The sequence below is a fragment of the Rattus norvegicus genome, chromosome 7, assembly GCF_036323735.1.
Source record: "Rattus norvegicus strain BN/NHsdMcwi chromosome 7, GRCr8, whole genome shotgun sequence".
In the NCBI taxonomy this organism is placed as follows: Eukaryota; Metazoa; Chordata; class Mammalia; order Rodentia; family Muridae; genus Rattus; species Rattus norvegicus.
The window spans coordinates 126,247,455-126,270,708 of record NC_086025.1 but is presented as its reverse complement, the minus strand read 5'-3'; the positions used below and the strand labels follow the sequence as shown (position 1 = coordinate 126,270,708).

Here is a 23,254-nt window from a genome sequence, read left to right as displayed (position 1 = left end):
ATGCAAATATTCACCTTCACAAGCAGGGATTGTGACCGTCTTGGTTCTGATTGAAAGTTATTTTATCCTTTCATAATTTCGTGCATGCATGTAATATACTTTGATCACCACCAACCTGTGACCTTATTTCTTTTTAATGATTAATGGCCCCCTTCATCCAAACTAGTTCTCTTCTACATGCTTGTTTGTGTGTGTATGTGCGTGTCTGTTTGTGTGCCTTCATATGTATGTGTATATGTGTGTGGGTGAGAGAGATGGAGAGACAGATAGAGGTATAAATGACAGATGATAGATGATAGATAGAGACCTATCAAGTTTAATTAGAACTAATTGAACTTCTAGCAAGCTTGTGCTCTCTCTGTCTCCTCTCTCTCTCTCTGTCTCTCTCTCTGTCTCTCTCTCCTGTCTCTCTCTCTCTCTCTCTCTCTGTCTCTCTCTCTCTCTTTCTCTCTCTCTCTCTCTCTCTCTCTCCCCTTCTCTCTGCCACATTGGTGAACACAGTGTGTATAAAACTGTTATCTGTCTTCATCTGAAAATCCAGGCACAGAGAAGTGACATGACTTGTCCAAGGTTATGAAGCACCAGTGGTGTGCTAAAGGACCAGGTCAGCAACCAAGGTCCAATCCCTTCTTATTGGGGATACCATTTCTTTCATTAGTTTCTGAGAAGCCAAGGTGAGTAGGTGCACCGTAAAGTGGTTTGATTAAATGCTAATAATGTTCACATCATTAACTTCAAATTACATTTACTTTTAATACTGTGAGAGGACTATACAGAATTAAGAATTTCAGAGTCAGCATGTCACGGTAGGAAGTCCAAGACCTACAGATTACACTTTGTGCCAAGTTCTGTCATATTCCTGACAGGTAGATAAGTCACTTGTTTTGGGACATACATTTTTGAGTTTCCATTCTAGTTGCAAAGACTGTTACAAGTTGGTCCCTTCTTGGGCTGGCAAGATGGCTCAGTGGGTAAAAGCACTTTCTGCCAACACTCACAACCTGAGGTTTCATCCCTGGGATCTAGATGGTGGGAGAAGAGAAGCAATTCTTCCTCAAATTGTCTTTTGACTTCCACATGTACACATAAACACATACACACACACACACACACACACTCACAGAGACACAGACACACTGGCACACATAAACACACACACACACACAACAGACACACACACTCACAGAGACACAGACACACTGGCACACATAAACACATACACACACACACTCACAGAGACACAGACACACTGGCACACATAAACACACACACACACACAACAGACACACACACTCACAGAGACACAGACACACTGGCACACATAAACACATACACACACACACTCACAGAGACACAGACACACTGGCACACATAAACACACACACACACACAACAGACACACACACTCACAGAGACACAGACACACTGGCACACATAAACACACACACATTCACAAAAACGCAACAGACAGACAGACAGACAGACACACACAGGCATACTCCCCTCACTCCCACCCCCACCCCCATATACACACACTTCCTTACTCATGCTGGGCCCGTTCTCCGAAGCCTCTCAGACACAATCTTTTATGTTCCTTACATATCTGAAGGCAAGTAAAATCCCACAAAATATTAGCAGTGGTGTGGTAGGTACCCACCTTCTGGAATGTAACCGTTACATTCCGTTACCTTAGATACTGGACTTAGATAACTAAGTCGGGATGTCTCATAAGCGTCTCAGTGGGGTGCCCTGTGTTTGGGACACTAAAGGGCTCAGCTGCTAATGGAGGAGACCCGCAACTGGGAGGCTTGAGAGTGGTCACCCTAGGAGCAGAAGGTGAGTGTTGTTCCGACAGCAGATCTGTCTTGGGCACCTGTGCATGCTGGGTAGCATAAAGTAGGAGGGCAGCTTGGCATGTGCTATCAGCTTCAGAAGGTGTGCTCATCCCTGGAACCTAGAGAGGAAAGGTAGAGCAAGTCATGGAAGGACTCTGCCGTACAGATGAAACTGACCTATCGGTTCGTGGAAATACCCCGATTCTTAGGAATTGAACTGTAACCCTGTCACTGACAAACACGGTCTGTAACTAGAACCCAAAAAGAGCTATTGTCATGTCTAAAGATGCTTTTTTTTTGGCTATGAAAATGATGACATTTAAATTTATACATAAACTAAAATATGAAGCCTGTCCTGTCAGAAGTTGACAGGTCTAATCACTTACCCTGTAACGCAAACAGTAACCTAATAGCAAGATGTTAATCGTGCCTCGGTGCAGGTGCTGCTAATTAAGCCGTCGGCTCGGGCTCCGGTGGGCTCTCTGCTCTCACATATGCAAAGTGCCTGTGCAGAATGCAAATGTGGAACGACGTTGCCGTGTTTTGGGTGCCGGCCATGGCGCTCACAGACTGACCTTGGAACAGAGAAGCTCGAGTCCTGGTCTGGTTGATGTTTAAGGCTCGGTCTGACCCTGGCTCTCCTTTCTACAGTTAGAAACCAGAAGCTAAGCTTTGTGGGACCCTGGCCAAGAGACTGGGTGAGAAGAGGGAAAATACCTCTCGTTTGCTAGTAGCTGCATTGCTCTGGGAAGGAGAACGTTAGTTATTGGGGAATTACCAGCCGTTAGGTTTTCAATCAGCAAACTTGTGCTTTTAAAGTACAGTATTTTTAAATTCTTTGGGGATCTCATACATGAATATGGTGTATTTTGGTCATACCCACTCCCACTTGTCTGCTAAATGCCCCTAGATCCATCCCTAAGCATAACTCAAACTGAACGTCTACTCGTTATGGAATTGAAATGAGGTAAACAGTTGCTGAGTGGAAAGCGTCCATTGGTGAGTCATGGGAATTCTTTCTCAAACGCTTTGTAAACTTGGGGATTTACCTGTAGCGAGGAATACTTTCTCTTTGCGGGGTTGATGTGTAGGAGGGACTTACAACACCCCAGCTGTTCCCCCACATTCTCCACCTCTTCTACTGGGCTGGGAAAAAAAAATATTAGTTCTGCTAGAGTCTCCATCTGGTCTGAGAAAGTAACCCAGCAACAAGGAGGAAGTTGTCTCTCTAGAGCGTGCATGAGGAGGCCCAGTCGTCCGGGTTGTAGATGGCAGAAGCAGGAGGCACAGCTCCCGCATCAATCGCCTGAGCTCTCCTAGAGTTTAGGGACCTCAACTGAGGTCAAACCGGGACTGACTTCGGCGCAGAAAAGAATTTCAGGAGTGATCGTTATGAAGGAGAGTTAAATTTTAATAGATATTTTAATATTGATTTAAGTATGAAAGTTGAGCAGAAGAGAGGTGCCAAGGAGACAGACGCAGAGCCTAGGCTGGACTTCTCAAGGCAGAGGTGAAGTAAGCCCCTTGGTAATTACTGACACCACATGTAGGATTTTGCTGGGGCCTGAGTTTACTGTTTTCATGATTGCTGAGAAACCTAAGACCACAGGGAGGCCCTAGAGGGGCACAGGACAGCGTTCTCCTGTGGAAGGAAGGCAGGACGTCTTTTACTGTATACGGAAATGGAAGGTCATAGATTTTTGCGTATACATGTGTACCCACATACACACATACAGACACATGCATCTGCACACACACACACATGCAAACACACACACACTCACTCAAAATGCACCCCTGGGTCTCTTGCCAGAACATAATAAACAGTAGGTGTGTCATTAAATCATTTGATTGCTATATATATATATATACCATATTATTTAGTATGCTTATATATTTTTCAACAACGTGATGGCTGTGTTACCTAGGTTTTGGGCTGAGGGTGTATGTAACTCAGAGAGAGAATACATCCCTAGTGTCTTCGAGGTCTCGGATTGGACACACACTCACGTCCTATTCACTTTTAAGCCTAATGCAGTGTTGCTCTCAACCGAGGAATCAGTTGTTCACAGTGGCTTCTGAGGAGCACATGGCTCTGAACAGAAAGGTTTATCTGGTCTGTGTTAATCAATAAAAAGTCGTTGAAAGTCACCTTCGGTACTTCTCTTAAAAGTAACTAATCTTTTCACACCGTGGGGCCTTGAATCAATGGTTGCAGATCGATATTTTCTATATTTGGTTATTGTTTCTTTCACCTTATACACTCTGGGCTGAAAAAATCAACACGCTGTGGACGGAGGCAATCAATGGGGACCATTTAGAGAACACTGGCTAGGACACTTGTCCTTTTGGAAATCACATACAGAGGAAATTATGACCACACTTTCTCAGAGGAATCCCAGGGTAATTATGAGATGGATTTGTGATCCAGGAGACTTCTCCTCAATTACAGGAGGGCTGTCGATGTGTTTACTTGGAAGGAAGCAGGCTCTCTCAGAGACCCATGGTGGTCTCTGTTAGAATAATTGCTTCTGATGAGTCTAGACTGAGGATCTATGCCCTATCTCTCATCTCTGGCCTGTTTAGCCTTCATCGTCGGCAATAGTTACAGTTACAACTTCGGGGGAAAAAATCACTTTCATCAGTCTCAAGGAATGGGGTTGAGCTCTCTGTCTGTGGAGCCCGCTGGATCTTTACCCAAAGCCAGCGTGTTCCCTTCCTGGGAACTGAGGTCCCCTGCAAGGGGGAACCCAGGAGTTCTGCACAAGACACTGGGGTTCCCTCAGTCCATGCTGGTCTCCTGGTTGCCAGATGAAGATTTGGAGAGGGCCGGTGTGCTTGGGGTGGGGAGTGGCATCTACCCATGTGGCCGAGACGGCAGAAAGGTGGGGCTCACATTTATATTTTGTGACCGTTGTAGAGAATAATGGAAGATGCAGCTCTCACACCGCCATTTGCAGATTAGACTCGTCCAGCTGTCTAGTCTTTTGTTTTTTTCATCTTTATTAACTTGAGTATTTCTTATTTACATTTCGATTGTTATTCCCCTTCACAGTTTCCGGGCCAACATCCCCCTAGCCCCTCCCCCTCCCCTTCTACTTCCCCTCCCCATCCTCCCCCTATTACCACCCTCTCCCCAACAATCACGTTCACTGGGGGTTCAGTCTTAGCAGGACCCAGGGCTTCCCCTTCCACTGGTGCTCTTACTAGGATATTCATTGCTACCTATGAGGTCAGAGTCCAGGGTCAGTCCATGTATAGTCCTTAGGTAGTGGCTTAGTCCCTGGAAGCTCTGGTTGCTTGGCATTGTTGTTCACAAGGGGTCTCGAGCCCCTTCAAGCTCTTCCAGTCCTTTCTCTGATTCCTTCATCGGGGGACCTATTCTCAGTTCAGTGGTTTGCTGCTGGCATTCACCTCTGTATTTGCTGTATTCTGGCCGTGTCTCTCAGGAGAGATCTATATCCAGTTCCTGTCGGCCTACACTTCTTGCAGTTGTCTAATCTTAAGAAGTCGAAAGTTAAATGTATCCTTAGATGTCTGTATAGTTCTCAGCTAGCATCTGGGCTAGCTGAGGACTATGCCACATTCTAGTCAAGGATTGGGGAAATCATTCATTCATTCATTCATTCATCCATCCATCCACTCGCTAATGCAAATACACAATTGTCCAGTGGCAGCTAAGGGCTGAGAATATAGTGACAAAAATGTGTCCCTTGAAGATTTTATAATTCGGTTAGGGGCCGGAATTAACTTAGCTCTGTCCAAGACAGTTTGGGTGACTGTAACAGAACGCCACAGGCTGTGTGCCTCACAGACGGAAATTACTTTCCTTTCAGGTGTGGAGGCGGGGAAGTCCAGGATTGAGATGTAGCCCAGCTCCTTTCTGCCGACGCATTAGTCAGTGCTGTTTCTTCTTTCAGGAGCTCTAATGCCACCGTGGGACACTGCCCTCAGGATCTCATCCAAGCTAATCATTTCCCATACATGGTGGGAAGAGGTAAAGCCAGTGTCTTAGTCAGGGTTCCTATTCCTGCACAAATACCATGACCAAGAAGCAAGTTGGGGAGGAAAGGGTTGATTCAGCTCACACTTCCACATTGCTGTTCATCACCAAAGGAAGTCAGGACTGGAACTCAAGCAGGTCAGGAAGCAGGAGCTGTTGCAGAGGCCATGGAGGGATGCTGCTTACTGGCTTGCTTCCCCTGGCTTGCTCAGTTTGCTCTCTTATAGAACTCAGGACCACCAGCCCAGGGATGGTACCACCCACGATGGGCTGGGTCCTCCTGTCTTTGATCACTAACTGAGAAAATGCCTTAAACAGCTGGGTCTCATGGAGGCATTTCCACAACTGAGGCTCCTTTTCTGTGATAACTTCGTCTTGTGTCAAGTTGACACACGAAACCAGCCAGCACAGTCAGCCCGGGAGACAAGACTGCTGTGTTGTTTTGTATGGGGATTTTCTTTTTCTGACAATCTCATAAACGCTTTGATTTTACACACAAATGTTCTCTCTCCTCTCTCTCTCTCTCTCTCTCTCTCTCTCTCTCTCTCTCTCTCTCTCTCTCGCTCTGTCACCTCCTTTCTCTCTCTTTGGTAAAGCTTTTGTTGTTGCTTTTATTTATGTATGTGTGTTGTGGTGTTAAGTGCGTATGTGTGAGTGTACTCTAGGAGGCCAGAGAAGGGCACTGTTCTCTGGAGACGGAGTTAGAGGCAGGTTGTAAGCTGCCCCGGTAGGAATCAAGCTCAGGTTTCTGGACGCCATTTCTCCATCCCCTTATTCCTGATTAACAGAGAACAAAACCGAGTCTTCCCTTCTTTCTCACTCCCCCTACCCCATTCTTTCTTTTTCACTTCAGTGAGAGACTAGGTGTTCTGTGTAAGTGGCTGCTTGGGTCTGTGGTCTTGGGACTGTAACTTTCAATCCTGGGCACGTGGGGTGCCAAGGTTTGATGTGTCTATGAGCTTGAGGCTTTGGGACACTGTAGCGTGGGCCAGCCCTCCTCGGAGCTCCAGTTCTTGGGCTGCGGATGCTGCACATTGCTAGAGCATTTGCTGTGTCCTCTCAGGGTCCGGGGTTTGATCCCTAACACCTCCCGGCAAAGTTCTTGTTTAAACTCCAGAGCTCCAGGGAAAGGTTTCATACCCTATGGCATTTAAGAAGTAACCAGTTCTCCTTAACGTTCTGACTTTTTGTGGCTTGTCTAGAGAACAGAACGATATAGCCAATTGGGTATATGTGTTTGAACTTTGGAAGCTGTAGCTAAACTATAGACGGCGGCGGGGTGAGTATTTAAAGGGGACCCCCGCCCATCACTTTCTGGTATGCCAAGTCATTGTGTGCTCAACCTGTAGCCTTACCTGGCTTGCTCCTCCTTATGCTAATCACCACGCTGTGTCCAAAATCTCCTTGCTCGAGGGCTCATAGTATTCAAAATATTAATTCTATAAGCATGTTTTATAACCTGTAAGGGGAAGGGTTAAGGCTCCCTGGCATCCATTCACACAGCTTTGTGATGAATTCGAGGGTAGGAGGAGACTTACTGCAGTTTTGAACATTGCTGGAATCCACCTGTGGTGGAAGGAGACTTACTGTAGTTTTGGACATTGCCTGGAATCCACCTGCGGTGACAGAGCAGGGAGGACATCTGAGAGCTGGCTGGGAAGTGGGGAACCATCTCATTGAAGCCATCTATTGTGTTAAAAAGGAAAGGGGCCCCAGAGGCCAGAGAGGGGATGTTGGAGTGCAACCCGGGAGGATGGTACAGGGCTGGACTTTCTGGGCATAGGTGGGGGCGTGTCTAGTGCAGGGGATGAGGGCAGGAGTACCACACTGTTTTTAGAAACATCTTTTTTTTTTTTTGGAGGGGGATGCTTAAAAACATTTATTGTTCATTATGGGGAAAAGAAGGGCCCTATTAGACTTGGTTTATGGCTGGACATTGTTTCAAGGTTGATTTCAGTGAGACGGCTGGCTGGCTACTCATTTATAACCCCGATAGTTCCTACTTCAACTTAGAAAGGAAGTCCTAGGTCCTTGTTCTTCACCTGCCACTTCAACATGGTGTCTCTGCACACCAGTGGAGATCGTCACACACCAGAAGAAGCATCCCATGCCTGATATTGTGGTGCATATGTATTTTGACTTTAACTGAATCAAATAATGGGACCTATATACTAAACAAGATATTTAAAAAAACAAATTTTTAGAATTCCTAAAAAAATCCAGTGCAAATGGATAATTTACTTGAAATATAAAAATATCAAGTTTAGAAAACACCAATAACAAATCTCTGAAAATGGGTAAAATATAGAATTCTATGAATTACCAGCAATGATACATTTACTGAATTGTACAATGAACAAACTTACAACAAATAGAAGTAAGTTAATCAGATGTAAAAAGAAAATACCATATAATCTGTACTCTTTTAAGGACTATCAAGTTCATGGGGCTGGGGAGATGGCTCAGCGGTAAAGAGCACTGGCTGCTCTTCCAGAGGATCCGGGTGCAATTCCCAGCACCTACTTGGGTGCTTATAACTATCTGTAACTCCAGTTCCAGGAGATACAGCATCCTTTTCTGGCCTCCGTGGGCGATGCATGCACATGATGCACACACATACATGCAGGCAGAACACTCCACATTGAAGAGCAAAAGAAACCAAGCACCATCTTTAAAAACCAAAACATGAAATCAGCCTAGGTTTTCATTGATTCATAGTTAAGGAAAATGCTATCTGTCCATCTGCCTGCCTGCCTGCCTGCCTGCCTGCCTGCCTGCCTGCCTGCCTGCCTGCCTGCCTGCCTGCCTGCCTGCCTGCCTATCTATCTATCTATCTATCTATCTATCTATCTATCTATCTATCTATCTATCTATCTATCTATCTATCTATCCATCCATCTACTTACCTTCCTATCTGTATCCAGAAGGATATTTTTTAGCCACAAAAAGTAACAATGTAGTGTTGCAGGTGCAGTACTGGTGGAACTAGAGCCTTAAGTGTAACAAAGTGTTCACCAGTGTTACATGCCCTCGCTCATGCGAAAACAGTGGATTTTGTATGCTTAAAAAGGGTAAAATCATAGACATTAGACACGGTCGGGTGGTAGGGTGGTAAAGGGAGGCTGGCTAGCAGCCTGTTAGAGTTAACCTACGACATAGTTGGAGGAAGGTCTACATTGGAGTGTTCTTCACAAGTTATAACTGTCACACACACATACACACACATAATACATATACATATTCATATGCACATACACATACACATATACATATTAAATTAGAGCCAGAACAGAAAAGCTCATATTTTTTATACTGTAGGGAGCCGTATTGGATTTGGGCCTGGCCGCTTTGTGACTGCATAGCTCAAGGTGGCTACGTGACTCTGGGCTGCATGGCCACAGAGGTTCAACCTTGAAATGACTGCCATACAGACATGAGATTGTTGAATTAAAGCCACTCCCAGGAAGACCCTGGGAGCAATGACAGGATGCCTGAGCAAAACACCGGATGTCCCTGAGCAGATTCCTGAGAAGGGTTTGACCTTTTCAAAGAACATGTCCCCGGAAGACTGTTGCCTCTTTGTTTAAGGAGGATATCTTGCAGTGTAGTGATTCACCTTATATCCTTGGGCACTTCCCAAACTCCCGCACCCTAAGCTTCAGTTCCCGCTTCTATTCTTGCCTCAGAGCTTTAAATGCTGTACATTTTTCTCAATAAGCGAGACCTTGACAACAGAACTTTTGCTTGGTCTCCTTCTTCTCTCGCCCCCCACTTAGGCCCAAGGGTAGGCCCCTTCGGGACCTTGAATAACTGGGTCCCCGCTGGCGGGGACACTATACAATAACCAACAATGCTGTGGGAGATAAAACATTAGGGGCCTTGATTGATTGCTGTGCATTCTGCATTATATCACACTGCATCCCATCGATGTGTACAAATAAAAGGAATACCAATTTCAAATGACAGGACCAATGGGACTATTGGCAGTGGTCATATTTTCTTTTTTAGATTTTTTTTTTTTTTTGGTTCTTTTTTTCAGAGCTGGGGACCAAACCCAGGGCCTTGCGCTTCCTAGGTAAGCGCTCTACCACTGAGCTAAATCCCCAGCCCATATTTTCTTTTAAAGGGTGTTTATTACCTTATGTCTTTCCTGCATGTGTGTATGTGCACTGTGCACACACCCGATGACTGCAGAGGTCAGGAGAGGTCATCAGAGTCCCTGGGACTGGAGTTATGGATGGTGGTGAGCCACCACGTGGGTGCTAGGAGTTGATCAAGGTCTTTAGCGAGAACGAGTGCTCTCACCCTTGAGGCATCTCTCCAGCCTCATACCCGTTTGCATGTGTTTCGTTTTTCCAGTTGCTGGCATTGTGTTCTCTAACTCTGGCCAGGAGATGTTAAAGTGCGAGCTGTGTGACATTTTCTTTTGGTCTCTTCAAGTTATTTCATGGCTGTGGAGGTCCTCGCAGGCATCCGCGGACTCATTCACAGAGTCGATCCCTTTATTCTGATAAACTGTACTACTGTTTTGAAGAACGCATGTCTGACTCGTAGCTGTCTTTCTCAGTTTGGAATGTACCGGAGACGGAAGCTCGCTTCCAGTCTTTGTAGCCATATACGTGGCTGCTTATTGCATACGGTGTGGATGGGACCCATATAGAACAAATGCGGTCTGTACTAAGAAGGTAGCTCCCTGCTGGCTAGAACACTAGAAGCTGGTATGCAGACTGCTGGGGTGAGAAGGAGATCATAGTCCTACACAACTGTGAGCCCCGTGAGCTATAATAGTGATAAAATATTCCCAGAGGAGCAATAGTGGCATGAGTGGTATCTGGGCAATCAACTGCTTTCTCATGGGATGTAAGTCACCACAGAGAAGGAAGCACAGGTCTGCCATTGCGAATCTGATCAATACCCATTACGATCACCAAGATATGAATACACTCTCTTCCTCCCCACAGTGTTGGTGTTGATTAAGATTCCTTGGAACTCTGTCACAGGCTGCACTGACAGAGGAGTTGTGCTTAATATAAAGCCTCCATGCCTGATTGAGAAGTTATGGCCAGTTGATGGCTTCTGGGGAGTTAAGAGCTAAGGTAGAAGGAAGATAGGTCATTTGGGGGGTATATCCTTGAAGTCATTTGGGGGTGTGTTGTTGAAGGCCATCGTCCCGATTCCATCCCACCTCCACAGCACCACGAAGTGAACAGGCATCCTATCCCACGTGCTCCTTCCAGAGCCCGTCATGGCCTCACCGGGGTTGGGCCCAATGGCTTTAGACGGAAACCTCTGAAACCATAAGCCATAAACCTCTCCTCCCTTGAAGTTGACGATCTCAGGTGTTTGTAATGGGGATGCAAACTGAGAGGCAACATAAGTGAACTGTCAGCCGCTACTGGAAGCTCGTCCTGGCCAGTGCATTCTGTTACATGCTGCTAAGACGCTGGTCTGAGAGGTAAGTCCTCATAAACACAGCCTGTATGAAAGTTGGACCAAACTTCCTTCGTTGTGACGCTTGACTGAAAACGATGCCCTGAGGTTGTGTTTATTGGAATGTTTGGAAGTTCCAATTAGTGGAACTGTTTAGGAAGGATTAAGCTCCCTTGGAGGAGCTGTGTCACTGGGGGTGAGCTCTGAGGTTTCCCAGTTAGCCCTCTGTGCCTCATGCTTGTGGGTCAAGATGTAAGCTCTCAGGCACTGCTCTAGTACCATGCCTACCTGCCTGCCTGCCTGCATGCTGCTGTGGTTCCCGCCATGATGATCACGGACTCTATTGCCCTGAGGCTCAAATTAAATGCTTTCTCTTTATAAATTTACTTGATCATGGTGTCTTTTGACAGCAAAAATTAAGCCAGACAATAAGCATGGTCTGTGTTATACACACATTTCTGTGCATTTAAAAGTTGTATTCACAAGGCACGCCATTCCCTAGCTGAACCCCTTACAATGGACCTAGCCTTTAGTTTGCTAAATACTGGAATGAAATCTGTGAAGTTGTTTCAGCTTAGGAAGAAACGAACCAGCAGCTATTTCTTAGGTCTTATTGTTAACATCCTTCCTCACGTAATATTTTGGAAAGAGATATAATTTAAACAGGCATAATTGCCTCCTGCTGTCTCTTCTATCGCCAGTGATAAGGATGAAAATTTAGTGAAATGCCGATTGAAATTGATGCTGGGAGGCAGTGGCTGCAGGAAGCCTCGTCTGGGCGCTCCTGAACAGGTCCCTGTCACAGGACTGATCTGAATCTGAGGGTCGATGTTACCTAGACAATCTGAGACATGCTGGGGCAATCATTGACAAGTGACTTCTACCCTTTGCCCTGGTCATAACATACAAGGTCTGCACCATCCAGGTTAGAAATCCAGTACATAGATCCAAAGAACACATTTTTTCATCCATCCATCCATCCATCCATCCATCCATCCATCCATCCATCCATCCGTCTTGTCTGTCCGTCCACCCATCTATCCGTCCATCTGTCCATCCATCCACCCATCTGTCCATCCGTCCGTCTGTCCATCCATCCGTCCATCTGCCCATCTGTCCATCCATCCATCCATCTATCTATCTATCTATCTATCTATCTATCTATCTATCTATCTATCTATCTATCTATCTATCTATTCAGTTTACATCCTGGTACTCCCTCTCCTCCCAGTCCCCCTCTCACACATTTCCTCCCCCCCCCAATTTCTTCCCCTTCTCCTCTGAGAAAGGGTAGCCCCTCTCCGGGGTACATCCCATTCTGGCACATCAAGTCACTGCAGGACTAGGCACATCCTCCCCTACTGCACCAGGCTAGCCCAGTTAGGGGAACAGGATCCACAGGTAAGCAACAGAGTCAGGGAAAGTCCCTGCTCCAGTTTTTTTGGGATCTGCATGAAGACCAAGCTACATATGTGCAGGGGGCCTAGGTCCAGCCCACGTATCCTCTTTGGTTGATGGTTCAGTCGAAAGAACACTTTTTATTTGTAGTCGAAAGAGTACTTGTGTCTCGCTATTTGTTGTGCAGACAGACTTCATTAAAATGGAGTTATGTATTGGATTTAGTTAAGAAGGAAAATCTGCTAACAGTGCAAATTGGTTCAGGAAAACAAAGCTTCGCACACACGGCTTGCTTTCAGTCCCCACAGCTTGCAAAGTACAGAGTGCGAGAGACCTAAATGGGTTGTCCGCATCAAACCGCTCCCCACAGGGCTCAGGAAACCCCGTGGGAGAGGAGGTGGGAAGACTGTGAAGTCAGGGGGGTAGGGAGGACAGCAAGGAAAGAAGGCCTTCTAAAGATGGAGGCCCAACACACACGGGCTCTCAGAGACTGAAACACCAAGCACAGGGCCTGCGCATGTCTGGACCAGATGGGGTCGTAGTTGCTGAGAGGGGAAGTGGACGCCCTAACCCAGAAACTATCGCCAGTTGCCAACTGCTCACAGATGAAGTCAGTTTTCTTCAAGGGCGTCTCAGTAGGTACACAAACCACTCTCAGGGACAGGCTCCGTGCCCTGCAACAGACGACAGACACAAAATAAATTCAATGGCATCGTCGGAGGTTCTTTGTCTCATAATTCTTTGTCATGGTTTATTTGTTTGTCTATATTACCTTATAGGGCCTTTTGCTTATATATTAAGTTTTCTGGTTTTGTATTTTTATGGGATTTCTGTGTTGTGCAAACGTGTGTGTCTCTGTGCTGTATGTGATTATAGTGTTTTTGTCTTTAGTTTTTCTTCTGTTTTTAGTTTATTATTGTGGTTGTTATGAATGCCTGCTTATAGCCTACGGAGAGAGAAAAAACAGTTGTGGATTTGAGTGTTTTCTGAAGTGGGGAAGGGATCTGGGAGGAGTGGGAGGAACCATAATCAGAATGTATTGTATGAAAAAAATACTTTTAATAAATTCTCTTTTACTGGAATAATTCAAAGATGCTGCTTCTTCTGGAACATTCTTTGAATGTATTTCCCCTGTACAGTGGTTTCCTTTGTGTTTGTAACTATTCCAGCATCTGCAATGGTATTAATGTTATGGAACTTGAGTGGAGTGCAGAGGAGAGAATTCTAATTAGTGTGAAAGACAAAATAGCTCTATGAGATGAATCGATTAAAACATCATGAACTAGTACTTAAATTTCAAATTTACTTTGGCCTGAAATTAGATGAAATTCGCGTAAACTATCAGGGAAAATAAAAAAATTGTCTTAAAATTCATACAGTGTCAAGTCAATCTTGCGAATTCCTTTGCGACTTTTGGAAGATGTAGGTATTTCCTAGAACCCCGTTGTGCTCCGCGGAGGAACCGGCTCTTCCCTCTCACAGACAGCAGGTGGCGCTGTGTCCCCCCTTTTGCGAGCCTTGGTAAGAGGCTGGGATGGGCAACTTCTGCAGAGATGAGGAAAGGGAACTCAGGAGTTTGTGAGCAACTGAAGTAAGACGATTCTGTACACTTAGAATTTTTACCTCATGTCATGCCGATTGCACTCTTGAGGGCATAGTGTTGGTACCCTTCATCAAGAGCTTTGGTAGGTCAAGGCAGAGACAGCTTTTAAAAGAAATTTACTGGACATTTGCCACGGGCGCAAGAATGGGCGCGAGTACAACGATCGTGTTTTCAGATAGATGGGGTCTTAGAGACGTAAACTAGCCAGAGTGGATTCAGCCTCGCTGATGTAGAAGAGACCAGCTCCCTGCTTCTGGGAGACAAATAAAAGAATGCATTTGGCTATGATCTGCTTTATTCAAAACCTGGATCTAGTCATAAATGCCAGGGTCAGTCTGTTCCTGGCGTGCTGGTTAGGGGTTTTGGCTGCTCACTCTCCTTACGTGGCCAGACAAGCAGCCCTCTGCTTTCCTGCCAGAGTCCCTGGTGCCTTCTTCTCTGCCCTGCTTCCTTAATTCATTCTGCATTTGACAGAGGTCCCATTGTGCCCAAGTTTGCCTCTTCTCTAGACTCTGAGGTCTCTGCGAAGATGCGCTTTGCTTCATTCGTGGCTGCGATCTCTGGGTCTCAGAGTGACCAACATTTCATAAGCATAGGAACGTGTTGGCTCAATGAATGAGCTTTTGGTAGAGACAGCCCTGAACCTAGCAAGGCCGTGTGTGTCATGGAAAGCTGACCTTGGGGTCCACAGCACAGGTGTACTGGATCAAAGATAGTCAAAGGAGGGGAGACAGGAAGGCCCTGTGAGCTGTGAGAATGAGGAGGGTGTGTTTACTGGGAGACCTGTATATGGCAGGGAATTCATCCATTCAGTTGAGCCACAATTTCTATTTAGATGGATGCCCTGGCTGGCACCAGGACACAGAAAGCTGCTTGTAGACCATTGCCTTGGCAACCTGTGCTTCTGGGGCTTCTAAAGTGCCACATAAACTGTTTTGACACTGTAGTCTTAGGACGGAACTCATGCTATGGATAAGTTGGTAAGTCAGCGAAGGGAGGGGATCCCCGAAGTCAGTTTCAACGATGGTGGTTTGTATAGATGACAAAGGAAAAGCTACAAATTAACCATCCATCAGCCTGATAATGTCTCATTACAAACACACGTATCTCTTATATCTCAGAGGGTCTTCTGGATGTCTGGCAGTTTCAGATCGCCTCGTCCACAGAGTGGGGAGAAATTTGCAGTCAGAAAACAAAGCTGTCATGTTTATCCATTTTTCGAGTGAAGCCCAGAGAAATGTGGGTGTGGCCTCGAGCACTGGTCATTAAAAGTGAGTGAGAGCCTTGTCGGTCTCCCTTGGGTTGTAAGGACTTGGAGGAGGGGGTTGGGAGCTTGGCTCGATAGGGAGGGTGGTCCAGCCTCTGTCCTGGGCGGTGATCATGCTGACATTTTCCAAGTCGGTGTCTCAGAGGAGGGCAGCCCTGCAATTTCTGGGCCAAGTCCAGGCATTGCTCATCCTTGTAAGCCTAGGACTTGGGAGCCTGATGTGAAGGATGCTGGACGCCATGATTCCTCCTCCTTTATAGCCTGAGGTGGGGGGGGGAGGTGGGAAGGGGAAGAAAGAGAGAGAGAGAGAGAGAGAGAGAGAGAGAAGATAGAGACACAGAGACACAGAGACACAGAGAGAGACAGTGAGAGAGACACAGAGACAGACTGTTCCACACGTGGGCTGAGGATAACGACCTCTATTCTACCTCTCTCAGGTAGATGTGGTCAGTCATAATTGGGTGGTGTGGGTGTGTACGAAAGTGCTTCACCATCCAAGGAGCTGGATGGTGGGAGATCCACAGCCGCGTGTGCATTAAGTTCTGAGGAACGTGCCCTGTGGGGATTGGACACTGTCACTAAAGTCTCTTCCTCCAACACCTATACCCACTTCCTTGCATTGAGCATTACCTGAGGTAGTTGTTCTCATCGGTATTTGGGGAGCACGTTGTCCTTAAACGCGTGCCTGTGAGCCTTACACTCGTGTTTGGATGGGTGAGATGCCGCCCTTCAGAGAATAGCTGAGACCGGAGTCCAGATGAATGGATGTGCGGTCTCCTTCAGACCTTTGGTAGTTCAGGGGCGTGTTTGCACTGAAGTCTGGCTGACTCTGAGATGGCGCCTGCCCTGTTTAGTAGACTGCAACCCTCTCTTTCCTTCCTGTAGTTCCCTCTTTCTCTTAACATGTACTTAACGTTAATTTGAATATAATGTGACTCTCTGTGTTAGAGAGATTCACCGAATTTGAAATAGACCTTAGATTTAGGATCCATGGCTGCTACTTCTGTGCTATGTGAATTTGACAAAAACACTTAGCCTTTCTGTGTAGACTGAGCGCGAAGTGTCTGTGCCACAGTCCGATGTGTCGTCCTGTGTGTGGAAGCGCTTTGTGTCAGTTGATTGACAGGAGCTACCTCCTGTGGCCCATGGGGCTCCTTGGTCTCCTGGTTCTTTATCCAAGACTGATAGGACCGTGAAAACTAAGTCAGCTTTTAAATCCACGGGAAGACTTTTCCGAAAGGAGAAGTTATTCCTAGTCTGTTCTGACTGGGTTCCCAATCAGGAGCTGGGCTGAGACGCTTTATTAGAACATCGTGTGAGCATGGTTTCCCCTGGGCTCTTCCATAATAAGGAAAAGAATTTTGGATGTGGGCCTGGGCCAAAGGAGTTGCCAGGGACGGATGGGTTCAAAGCGGAGCTTTTCGAGTGTTGGGGAAACCCGTATCTGGGGATCCCCTTCCCCTCCCCCGCTACTTCCCTTCCCAGTTAGTCATTGAGGTTGGTGTCATTCAAAGGGCTGTGACCTCAGCCAGTATGGTCCAAATGGAAGAATTCATGCCCTTCTATACCTCAGAACACAGCATCTGAACGAAGACACGGGTGAACAAGGTCTATTATTAAAAGTCTGACGGCAGTGCCCCAGGCTGACTACGCTAGGGGGTCATACCACCCAGGTGTACGACTTAGGTGAAGATTTCACTGTTGGCAGCTCCCCGTCCTGGTTCTCTTTTTCTTTACACAGTCTTTCCGGAGATTGTTGAAATCTCAAGAGCGGAGAAGACAGGCGGGTGGACCCAGAGGAGGGGCTACCAGCTCCCAGGACCAGGTGCACGGGTTAGCATTTCTCAGCGCTGTTGGCAGTACCCTAGAGTACTCAGCAGGAAACTGTTCCTGCCACCTCTCTCCCACAGGGCCCTGGCTGGCTGGAGCTAGAGGCTGGCTGTGGCATGGTGGCTATGGTGAGATCCTTATCTTCCCGTACCCCGGCTGAATGACAATACGCAGGGACCAACAAGAACCAAACACTGGCAATGCCGGTTTGCTTAGCAGTTCACAAGGGCTAGCTCATCTCATCCCCACAGCCATCCATCAGGAGGAGTTACTATTCCATTCTGTAGCTGAGGAAGCCCCTATGTGGCAAATCCTCACTATCCATCCCAGGCCTCATCCTGAAAGAGCTTGCCGCCCAGTGGAGGCTACAGAGTGCATCCTGTTCTGTAATGCAGACACACGGAGCCAGGAGCACCCTGTGGTGTAAGGCCGAGTGTGCGGTAAGTAGATGAAACCTCTGACCTTCTCAGTGTCTGCTCGGTGTCCATCAGCTTCCTGGAAACCTGCCCCGTCACTTCCTCCTTAGCTGTTGACTAGCTTGTCAGTACAGTAGGTTCTCTGTGACCCTTCTCTTCTCCCTCATGTTGGGAACTCTAGGGAACTGGCCCGTATTCTCTGTAGTTGATTAGCAGAAAATACACAGGGGCAGAGGAAACGCCAGAAAGTCATGAATGGGGAGATGTTTCCTAAATAACACTTCCAGGCATTCTACCTGTAAATGTTTTCATGAATTTCACCGGGGACTTCCTTCTGACTAATCTCCATTGAGATTCATTCTGGAAAATGGTTTTGAAATGTTTGGCCACTCTCCTCCGTAGGCTGACACAAACAATACACGCAAATAGCAATAAAAAAAAAAAAACAAAACGAGTACTTGCTACAGAATTGCAACTAAGGAGGCTTTGTTTGTATAAAACATTTACATACTTGCTTTTGTTTTCCTGAAATAAGGGACGAATCAGATTGGTTGAAGACAGCTGACATTTAGATGACAGCCTGTTAGCCACCTGGACGGTTGGTAAGGTTTACCTGTACTCAACGTAGGACTGACTTAAATAGAAAATCAGGGCACTGAGTCTAAAATTCATATTTAAAAGTACTTCAGGTTTTTTTTTTTTTTGTTTTGTTTTGTTTTAGTGCCAACTAACGTTTCAATACCACTGTCTAACTAGTAAATGCAAAGTGCATTTGCGGAGGGGTTAATTGGCCTGTGGCCTGCCAGTCACTACATGGGTCAGAAAGACATGGCTCCCCCATTGCAAGGACGTGCAAGTACGCTGTGGAACACAGGAAACGTCAGAGAAGTCTAGCTGCATTGCGAGAGCACTCCAAGATTTCTGAAGTCTCCTGGTGGATCCTGAAGATGTGAGGTTCTACCATGAGGCCAAACATTGAACTCCCTGAGAGGAATCTTGGAGAGAAATTCTTCTGTGCACTCTGAGGTGGTGGGAGAGTGCTTTTAAAACAGGCGGAGAAGAGCCCTAGATTCAAGGGTGATTGAGCTGGGCGAGCCGGGTGGTCATCAAAAGCAGTAGGGATGTGCTTTCTGGGTCCTGGACTGAGGCTGTTGAATTCTTGTTGCGTGTCAGATGGTAAGGGGAACTCAGAAAATTCAGGCAAGAGCCAGGCTGCCCTTTTGTGGAAATTGCGGTTCGGTGAGAACCCTCGTTCATAGTGGAAGAACACTGGGGCTACCCTGCAGCGACGGGAGAGCTCAGAGGGCTGTGACTTGCCTGTGTCCACGGGCGTCCCCTCAGCTCATTGAGCTGACAAAATGGATTTTCTCACTGCATCGACTGCTTGTCACACAAAACTGCAGAGTTGAGAGGCGGGCACAGCGTCTTGCAGATATTAGCCACAAACCTCAATGACTCCACACATCCTAAAAAAAAAAAAAAAAAAAAAAAGATTTCAGAACCCCAGTGTGTGTTATCCTGCAGGCTCCCAGCCATGTGAAGAATGTTGGGGAGGGCTAAGAAAAGAGAAAAATGCCCTTATCAATGGCATCGACGATTGTGAGTATAGAACAGCTTTAGGTTAACAGGTAACTGGGTTGAATTTAGCCTGCTTTGACTCTGAGAATTACAGCGATAATAACTAGAGACTGCTCATACGTCTTTTCTGCTCTGCCTTTCGATAGCACGGCAGTTTTTTTCCTGTCTGCTTCAAATTGTCTTCAAATCTTGGAGATATTGTAAAATTAGTCAAAGGGAGGGGCCAAATTCAAAAGGGCCTTCGATACTTATGGAGCAAGTGGTTTTCCCATAATGCAATGGGCCTTGGATACTCATCGAGCAAGTGGTTTTCCCCATAATGCAATGGGCCTTGGATACTCATCGAGCAAGTGGTTTTCCCATAATGCAATGGGCCTTTGATACTCATCGAGCAAGTGGTTTTCCCCATAATGCAATGGGCCTTGGATACTCATCGAGCAAGTGGTTTTCCCATAATGCAATGGGCCTTTGATACTCATCGAGCAAGTGGTTTTCCCCATAATGCAGTGTTCTTGCACGAGCTGCTAGAAAATATTCGCAGTTCTAGAAGTCCGCATAGAGAATAAATATGCTGTGCTTTCAAGCAGGCTACGTGTGAGGAGAACCACAAATGATACGCGTGCCACTCACATAGCATTAGAGAGATCCCTGCCGTTAGGAAATGTTATCTTATGTAAAAAGTTGATAATAGAATACAAAGATGCTAATTTGGGTAGGTGATGAGCTGATAATAGGGACTTTCTTCATATCAGTGATTTTCATTTGTCACCCAGCAAAGCCGCTCTCCCTAATATGATACCATAGCAAAATCCGGGCAGATAGACAGCGGTGAAATTTATGATGCAAAAAAAGAGTCAATAGCATTATAAATCTTATAAAATGATTTTATTTCAGCTGTCGGTGTTCTTGGCTGGGAAGTCTCCTTCAATTCTCCTATCTTAGTCCCGTTTACCTTAGTGATAGTGAGTGACGAGACGAAGATTTGAACCTTTGACAGCGGCACTGGACTCCAGATGGCTCAGTGGTCTCCTATTTCCTATTTTGCCTAGCTAAACTCCTGTCCCATTAAGTGCGAGCGGTTGGTCGGAGAGAACCAGCAGAAGGTAGTTTGGAGGGATGTAGCCCATGTTTCCTGTGTGAGATGCTTTTAAGCAGTTAATGACTCCCTAAGCTTTTGGGGTAGCTTTTGAGTCTCATGAGAGGATTGCCATAGGCCTGTAGCAAGGAGGTCCTTCTTTACGATGAAAACGGAGTCTAGCTAATGAGAACTTTGGGAAAATCATTTCCCCGGAGGCTTGAGGGAATCCAGTGTAATGCAATTTATTGGAGCCACAAAGTCATCAACTCCCATCTCTCGGGTTTCAACAAAAACCACACATATGTAGTACTCATCAGAATCTGGCTTGAGGTCTTCCCTTATTGTCAGCTCCCTGGAAAATTCCAAAGGGTGTCTGCGCCATCAATTTCTCATTCTGAGGTACAGCCAGGACATGAAATATACTTCCGGGAATGTGAAACCCTGGGTCTCCCTTCTGCTTATGAGCCAGGGAACGCTTAGAATCTAAATGTTGGTCTCAGCGGCATGAGGCATACCACGATCGGACGCCAATGTCTTAGAGAGAGCCCAGCCTATGTGTAACGCAGCGAGTACACATTCACTGTTCGCCATTCATGCACAGCGCAAAGATAAGAGAGTCACGTGCAGACAGCTCAGTGCATCTCCACATTTAATCCAAGGATAGAGAGGCATGCTGCCATGGGGAGTGTCTGTGCCCTGGGTCTGATGGTAGCAAGGCCTTCTGCAGTCGTGCAGAGACAGGAAGACACTCTCAGCTGCATCTTAAAGACATCAGGATACCAGGAAACTTTTGTTAGGGTTTTAGTTCACATGTGACACACTGGAGCTTTGTCTCCAGCCAGGAGAACTCAAGTGTTTTCTGAAGCAGAAGACACAGCTCGTGGTGGCTCTGAAATATGGAGGAGGAGAAACCTCATATATTATGTACAATGGGCTGGTTCAACTTCCAGGACAGCCACTTGCAGTAGATGGACTCCCTCTGCCTCAGGATCGCCACTTTGGTCAGAGAACACCCTCACTTCTTTCTCACTTATAAAACATTTAAATATTGGTGAAATTTCCATGCAGTTTTTTCTTTGGGCTTCCAGTTTATCATTCTATTCTCTGTGCTAAACTTGGACTAAATTGAGGTCAGAAGCCTCAAAGCTCCATGTTTGTTTGTTTTTGTTTTTAGGTGTGAAAGAGTTAACAGCTCCAGGGCCAACTGCGTTCTTTCTGTGAACTTCCATTGCACTTGAGACTTGACCTTATGTGTCCCTCTGGTTTTCTGCCTCCACTTGCTCCCTCTGCCCTGGTTGCTTGGGTCATGTAGACTGCAGATGCCCTTTTTGGCTCTCTGTGTAGCACTGTCCCTTCTTATATCTGCTTTCCTTGGGTCCTAATCTAACCACTGTGCATCGGGACACCACTCCCAATCACAGAGCTCCAGGATTCTTTTTATTTATTTATTTATATTTATTTATTTATTTATTTATTTATTTATTTATTTATTTATTTATTTAATATATATGAGTACACTGTAGCTGTCTTCAGACATACCAGAAGAGGCATCAGATCCCATTACAGATGGTTGTGAGTCACCATGTGGTTGCTGGGATTTGAACTCATGACGCCGGAAGAGCAGTCAGTGCTCTTAACCACTGAGCATCACTCCAGCCCCGAGCCCCAGGATTCTTATATTTTGCTTCTGGGATAGTTTTGCCCTCAGGAATATGATGAGCAGGTCACAGCAACATTACCAGGTGTGTCCAGGCCGGTGTGTGACATCTGTGTCTGGTAAAGATTCTGAATCTGCAAAAAGGATACTTGGGTTCGGAAACTCTGTCCAGCTTCCTGTTTTTCTTCCATCAATATCTGTGCTGCTAGCATTCTGTCAATCACCCAGAAGGAGGGAACCTCAGCTGAGGAATTGTCTCCATCAGATTGGCCTGTAGGCATGTCTGTTTCTTGACTATTGATAGAGGTGAGAGGGCCAAGCCAACCATGGGTGGTGCCAACCCCTAGGCTTATGGTCCTGGGATTTTTTTTTTTTTGTTTTTGTTTTTGTTTGTGTAGCCTTGGCTGTCCTAGAACTTATTCTCTAGACCTGGTTGGTCTCAAACTTAAGAGATCTGCTTTCCTCTGTCTCCCTAGTGCTGGGATTAACGGTGTGTGCCACTGGTCTTGGGAAGTTTGAGAAAACTAGCTGAACACAAGTCTAGAAGCAAACCAATAAGCAACATTCCTCCATGATCTCTGCTACATTTCCTGCCTCTAGGTTCCTGCCCTGACTTCCCTCAATGATGCATTGAAATGTAAGCCAAATAAACGCTTTTCTCCACAAGTTGGTTTTGGTCAGTGTTTTATTACAGTAATAAAAAAAAAAAAGCAAAGGTAGATGGTGTCTTAGCCTTAAAATTGTTTGCTATTTTTTTTCTATGAATAATGACAAACTATATTGTTCCAATGAGTTTCTTGGTATGGATACTTCCCAACCAGAAAACAGCACTGGGTTTGAAGTAATCACACACCTTTAAATAAATATCAACTGAAGGAGGGGAAATGGTTTAGGGCAGTCAGTGGTTCTCAACCTGTGGTTCATGATCCCTTCAGAGGTCGATCGAATAACCCTTCACAGTGGTCATATATCAGGTATTTACATTACGGTTCATAACAGTAGCAAAAGTACAGTTATGAGGTTGCAGTGAAAATAAATTTGTGGTTGGGGGTCACCATAGCATACGGAACTGTAGTAATGGGTCAGAGTGTTAGGAAGGTTGAGAACCACTGGGTTAGGGGGTGGGAAAGAGGAACGTTTGGGAAGAGACGCTTCTAGA

At 46.0% G+C, this 23,254-nt stretch overlaps 2 long non-coding RNA genes across 3 annotated transcripts; one reads left to right on the top strand and one right to left on the bottom strand.

Moving 5' to 3' along the window:
• Positions 1-728: 728 nt before the first annotated feature.
• Positions 729-1,669, bottom strand: LOC134479777 (uncharacterized). The gene is made up of 2 exons (XR_010053504.1): positions 1,545-1,669; positions 729-1,022 (listed from the first exon to the last, which is right to left on the bottom strand). It is a non-coding gene; the product is annotated as an uncharacterized LOC134479777 (long non-coding RNA).
• On the top strand, positions 1,593-22,761 carry LOC102552792 (uncharacterized). 2 transcript variants are annotated; one of them, XR_010053503.1, is made up of 4 exons: positions 1,593-1,836; positions 2,746-2,834; positions 5,672-5,832; positions 9,157-9,575. It is a non-coding gene; the product is annotated as an uncharacterized LOC102552792 (long non-coding RNA). The 2 variants fall into 2 exon arrangements; XR_593685.4 differs by lacking the exon at positions 9,157-9,575 and adding an exon at positions 22,572-22,761 and having other exon boundaries at positions 1,600-1,836.
• The last annotated feature ends 493 nt before the right edge of the window (positions 22,762-23,254 follow it).